The sequence below is a fragment of the Procambarus clarkii genome, chromosome 27, assembly GCF_040958095.1.
Source record: "Procambarus clarkii isolate CNS0578487 chromosome 27, FALCON_Pclarkii_2.0, whole genome shotgun sequence".
NCBI lineage: Eukaryota > Metazoa > Arthropoda > Malacostraca > Decapoda > Cambaridae > Procambarus > Procambarus clarkii.
This window is the reverse complement of record NC_091176.1, coordinates 13514012-13520011: the sequence shown is the minus strand read 5'-3', so window position 1 is coordinate 13520011 and position 6000 is coordinate 13514012. Positions and strand designations below refer to the sequence as shown.

Here is a 6000-nt window from a genome sequence, read left to right as displayed (position 1 = left end):
ACGCCGCACATTATCCCGTTATACTACACGTAAAACAACATTTCCTAAATACACACTCTAAAAGATGACACATAATATTATCATGTCATCAATGTATTTTACGGATGTGACCAGTTTTAAGCTGGACGTATTCATTTATTAATATTTAATGAGTGTGCGAATAAGGGCAAGTGGCACCTCGTCATCCGGGGCCGAGGTAGTCGCGAATTCCACAGTGGAATGAGAATACAGGCAGGCCGGGACCTCCGCGCTGCTTACGCTCTCTTCTGTCACCATTTCTGTAATTGCTAGTTGACTTTGCGGCTCCGTAACCCTCTGTGTAGAACTGTAACCCAAGAAGGAATCAAACAGGGTAGGAAAGCGCCGAATGATCGTGAAACGTGAGTGTAGAGGCAGTGTGTTTTCCTTGGGATACCACATGAACAAGTGGATTTGAAATATTTGTTTTGGTATATTAATCTGGTGGTGGCAAGTGAACGAATCCTAACACGTGACGTTACGAAACATTTTCGCTCTGTGCTGTTCTGACTGTAGTGATACAACGGAGATAATATGTATTACAAAATCTAAAAGTGGTGTAATATATACGATCTTTACAATGTATCTGTGGCTCAGGCTACGCAACTAAGTACAGTTTACGTGATATTATTATTGAGTGGTGAAGCACTGTGAGTGCTCACCTAGTTGTGTTTACATTGTCTAATTATAGCTCCCATGCCCCCGTCTTTCCATCTGGCCAGTTAATGCAATGACTAATTTCTACCTTTTTTTTTATATAGTTTTATGTACTTGCCTCAACGATTTTCTCTTTTAGCACTATCCATTTGCAACTTTTTCAATGAGTGTGTGTATGAAAGGAAAAGTGAGAGAGAGGCAGAAAGGGCGAGAGAAAAACCGAGAGACAGAGCGAGATAAAGGCAAAAACTAAGACAGGAAGGGTGAGTCAAAAAGTGAGAGATAGTAAGTAAGAACGAAAGGCAGAGGGAGAGAAGCAAAGATCGAGAAAGACGGAAAGAGCGAGCGAGCGAGAAAGAGCAAATGAGAAAGAAAGAGTAGTGGCAAGAAAGATAGGCGGGGAAAGCGAGAGGGGAAGGAAGCGGAAGAACGAGAGCAAATAAGAGGCAGGAAGAGCGAGACACAGAAAGAGCGAAATAAAGCGAGAAACAGAGCTAGAGACACAGAAAAAAAATGAGTGAAATAAAGAGGAAGATAAATAAAAAAAGTAGAGACAACAAGAGCAAGAAAGTAAGAGGTAGAAAGAACGAGAGATAGGAGACAAATAAAGTTAGAGAGAGCGAGGTAGACAGAGAGAACGCGATAGATAGAGAGAGCCTGAGAGGATAGATAGAGCTTGAGAGAGGGAAGTGAGACTGAAAAAAACAGCAACAGCACTAATTGAAATTATATAATTTCAATCTAATATTATTTATAATATTAATAGCGCCGGGAGTAACGATACGTAGCACACACTAGTGATTATGTAGCTCCATATGTAAATTCATTTCAGTATAGATATATCCTCACATAATGCTCATATTTCTGATCATTGTCACTAGCGTACGTTATCTTTCCCGCACCTATTTCTCGTCTTCTTACATGTGTTAATTATCTCTCATCCTCCCTTACCTGAGTAGAGTGCTAAAACGCCGTTGTTGGTGAAGTCTTCGTTGCCAAGTGCAAGGCTGGGCCTGCCTTGTCACTCATTCAGGCTCTGCCTACCTTTCTAAATTACCTGTATTCTGGTAACCCTTCAAAAAATGATAGAACCTCTTCCTTCTATGGATGGAATGTACAAAATAGGGACTGTTGTGCAAACGAAAGGTTCACGTTTTGCGCTATTGGAATTCTGATGGGTATAACTTAAAGTGAAATATACATACATGAACCTAACCTGTCTACGATCTAAATAAACATTCCTAGTCCTAACATACGCCTAAGGAACTTTGTATCAATTGTTAACTGATACAGTAGTGATAGGACATTAGTTGCTAGGTTACTGCTCGTGTTAACTCATCTGCAAGCCATCTATCTCCCTGTAAATGCCCTTGAACAACGTAACGAAACTCTGGTAATTAACCGCTTATACCTTACCTATGTAAGCAAGCTTCAGATAACTACTACATCTGCGTTAACAACCACATGGTTATTCCTTCAATCACCTCAGTGATTGAAGGAATAACCAATCACCAAATTCTCTGACCTACATTAGCAAACTCGCCGCGCCCCGTCTCGCGATTAACTCCCAACTTTTTAGGCTATCGACGTGTGTTGACTACGTTCCCCATCTGAATTAATTGATAATTAAATTTATAAACGACAGATTCAGCCGTGACCTTGGAAAGTACGTGTGATCAGTACAAAATACATAGACTAGGCACCACCTTCAAGCTATTTGTTGCTGTTGCTTTAGAACGCTTCTTGACGTTCTATTCACAGCCGTTGTTGACCTTTAAACTGTGGGTGGAAGATGCTGCCAAGTAAGTTTTTTGAGAGCACTCCACTTGTTGACCACCAGCACTGCGTATGAGTATTTCCTCACGTTCTTTTAGCTCAATTGCGTTTCAAGCTTCCATGCCCATTTCCTCTTGTTTTGTTTTATTTTATCTAGGAAAGGGTGACCTTTCCACTATGTCTATTTCCTCAGTATTGTGTATGTCTCCTCTGGTCCGTCTCTCCATTTGGATTGCTAGAGTACCTTTTACGTTTCTTCATACGTTTCTTCATAATATAATCCTCATATTTCGGTCACTAATCTTGATGCAAACCTCTCCATTAGGATTGCTAGAGTACTTTTTACGTTTCTTCATAATATAATCCTCATATTTCGGTCACTAATCTTGATGCAAACCTCGGGACATTTCCTTTCTTCTTATCCTCCTAAATTAACTTGCTAACGTAGGCTATGTATATTGTCTCAATGGCCTTTAATTTGTGTAGCACAAGCTATAAATAATGTGTGATGATGCTAGGGGCCAGATGCTAGGGGCTAGCCTCACCAAACTTTGCAGGGTGACAGATTAATGTAAGTGGAGGGTCATAGGGGACATCCCTCATGCCAATCCCCTCGATATCATATTCTAGCTTCACTAAATACTAGACTCCATCCTCACAAAGATTCATACAGTATACGAGTGAAGGAAGTGATGTCGTGCCCCAAGAGACCCCGCTTGCTACATCTCTGCTTTCCGATATCTCCTATCTGACTATGACCTGTTTCCTGTCAACTACATTAGTGTTTCAGCTTGATCAGATTGCTGTTCTGATAAAGCCATTATCAGAGCACACACATCCATTCTGGTGTGTGTACTCGCCTATGATACAGACATGTGGGACGCTTCTTTATTTTGATACAGACTAATGGGAAGCTGCACTTTTTCGCTAATTGGACAGAGGCAAATTGTGTTTGCCTCCGTCCAAAATAGCTTTACTATTTGGATATAAGTTGTTGCGATTCAGTTATTTTGATAATATAAAATCTGATGTAACTAAATATGTTCGAGCGGTACAGTGACAGTTTGCTATCCTGTCCAAATTTTTAGGAGCATGTGGCTGGATTATATGAAGGGTCAGTTAGGTTAGTTTTAGTTATAATAAGTTAGGCTGGTATTTAGTTCTCACACACATAAGAATTGTAGTCAGACATACTAATAATATAAACTGTTTACTATTGAATGACAAATTAGAGCCAAAATTTCGTGCAAATTGAAGATATACACGCAAAATTTATACAAATAAATAAGTCATGTTAATGAGGGAAAGAATTCTTCAGTATATTTCGAAGCTTCTTTTGTATGTAAAAACATATTTAATAAATAAAGGAGTTCAGTAAATTGAATGTCTATTAATTTTGATTACAAAATATGACCACACCCTACAGTTTGTACTGTATAAAGACATTTAATAAATTAAACTTCCTTATTTGTACAAATAAGTTTGAATGTACATAAGGCACTTGGAAATGATGAATTCATTTTCAAAATTTCAGTTTGTTTCACAAACCAACTTAAATTTGTTTGTCCTAATGGCGAACGCCAGCCCTGTGATCGTTGGTCTGGTGTTGTGTAATATTCAAGTGTTCAAATGTTGGGAAGTATGTTCATATATTTAGGAAGTACGTCACCCCCACTTTAAACACCAGATTTATCAACATTTGGATGGGGATGCTGGATTGATCTTAAGACATTATTCGCTGCAGTCTGAGATCATTCTGGCTCAGCCGGACCCTCCTTCACTCCCAACGACCACAGAGTAGTAATCAACTGAACACAGTGTACTGTTTCACTACAGTAGGCTTCACCTTGAGAACTTAGAGATGATCGCCATTGTGAAAATTACAACCCATTTTCCATCCCAAGCTATAATTACTGATTTTTATATATTTTAATAAGTCAATGTTTGACTTAAACGTTGTGAGCCTGACTGACCTTTGGATTGATGATAGGCTGAAAACTGAAGCTTCAGTTGAATTATTAGTTCACTTCGATTTAGATAGTGTTCAAGTTCAAGAGAGAACTTTATAAACACCTCCAAAGGATACCTGATCAACCAGGCTGTGATTCATACGTCAGGCTGCGAGCAGGCGCGTCCAACAGCCTGGTTGACCAGTCCAGCAACGAGGAGGCCTGGTCGAGGACCGGGCCGCGGGGACGTTGAGCCCCGAAATCATCACCAGGTAACCGCAAGGTATGTGTTTACACAGTTGGTGCTAGGGTCGTTATGCAGCTTAAGTGACTGTAACAATTATAATTATAGAGTTTGTAATATTATTCATTGGTTTATGTCAGGTCTACGTTTTTGGTTTTCCTTTAATTCAGACATTTGACTACGCCAGAGGTTGCCGGTCACAAAGGAAAATTAGGCTATTAATTAAATTTGTTTCAAGTAACCGCTAATTATGCAGCGACAATCTATCATTTCCGTTCAGTTTGTCAAGCACTATACAGTAGTAGCAAACTTTGTAACTGTCGGAAAATCCGACACCATTTAATATATCATACAGACAGATAATATTTGTTGCTGTATTACCAACAAGTTACCCATAGAAAACGTAACTTGTAGTGGAATTACCGTCTAAAGAAAACGGGATATCATCACCACATACTATTATAATTCACCACCTATTATGGTGGGAATTATTCTTAAATACATTAGTCTTTGGACTTTACCATCATAAAAACATCTTATATAAATTAACTTAATTATCAATATTAAAGTAGAGTAAATGTGACCCTTCTATCACGTTCTGAAATCTGGACAAAGTAGGCCAGGCGTCAGAGGGAGGAAGGGGGCAGCCATTGTTGTGTCACCTCCGAGACGTGTGGAGCGAGTTCGGCTCCTATCATTCTGGACAATGTCGGCCAGTGACGTCAATAGAATGGAGTGTTAGATGCAGCCATTTGTATTGAGACCAGAGGCTCACACGGGAGCAAATTCGGCTCCTGTTAAATTTACTTGGACGTAGTGTTATGGAAACTAAAAGTGTACCATTATCAACACGCTGTCTACAAATTCAAGTTAAGTGTCTATCCGAAACCCATTATCTATCATTAGTGGCCATTAATGTCATTGGGTAGGGTTATCCGGTTAGATCACATGGAAGCCTCAAACTAAAGGTAATTAAGCCAGGTCCTCATGTTCCATGTACTGTATAGTGTTTTCTCTGATATAGCTTGTCATATATAGGATTCTGGCTTCACAGCTAGCGCACTTTTGACAGGTCAAGACGAGGATGCAAGATTATGTGCACCAGTTACTGGGTGATAGAAGCTACCTCAAAGAGGATAATTTGGTGTCTACACTCTAGTTATACCTGGTGGACTAACCTGCTGTACTATAAGAGAAGGAACCTCATCAATGTATGTAGCTATTACTGTAATTTGATTGGCTGCATATGTGTAATATAAACCCCCCCTAATGTGTAGAGGATCGATTTGTGAGATTATGAGATTATTGCAGAAATACAGTCCACTTATCATTATACAAATTGCTATCGAAGTATAT

General features: G+C 39.4%; 1 protein-coding gene across 3 annotated transcripts in view; it reads left to right on the top strand.

The window, feature by feature from the left end:
- Positions 1–212: 212 nt before the first annotated feature.
- The window catches only part of LOC123762682 (AN1-type zinc finger protein 4), a 46377-nt gene continuing 40589 nt past the window's right edge, over positions 213–6000 (top strand). For 2 of the 3 annotated variants that reach the window (XM_045749357.2, XM_045749356.2), the window contains exon 1: positions 213–380. The gene's annotated coding sequence lies outside the window, so the exon portion shown is untranslated. Of the gene's footprint in view, positions 381–4380; positions 4684–6000 lie in introns of those variants that run through there. The other variant, XM_069332369.1, reaches the window with a different exon arrangement.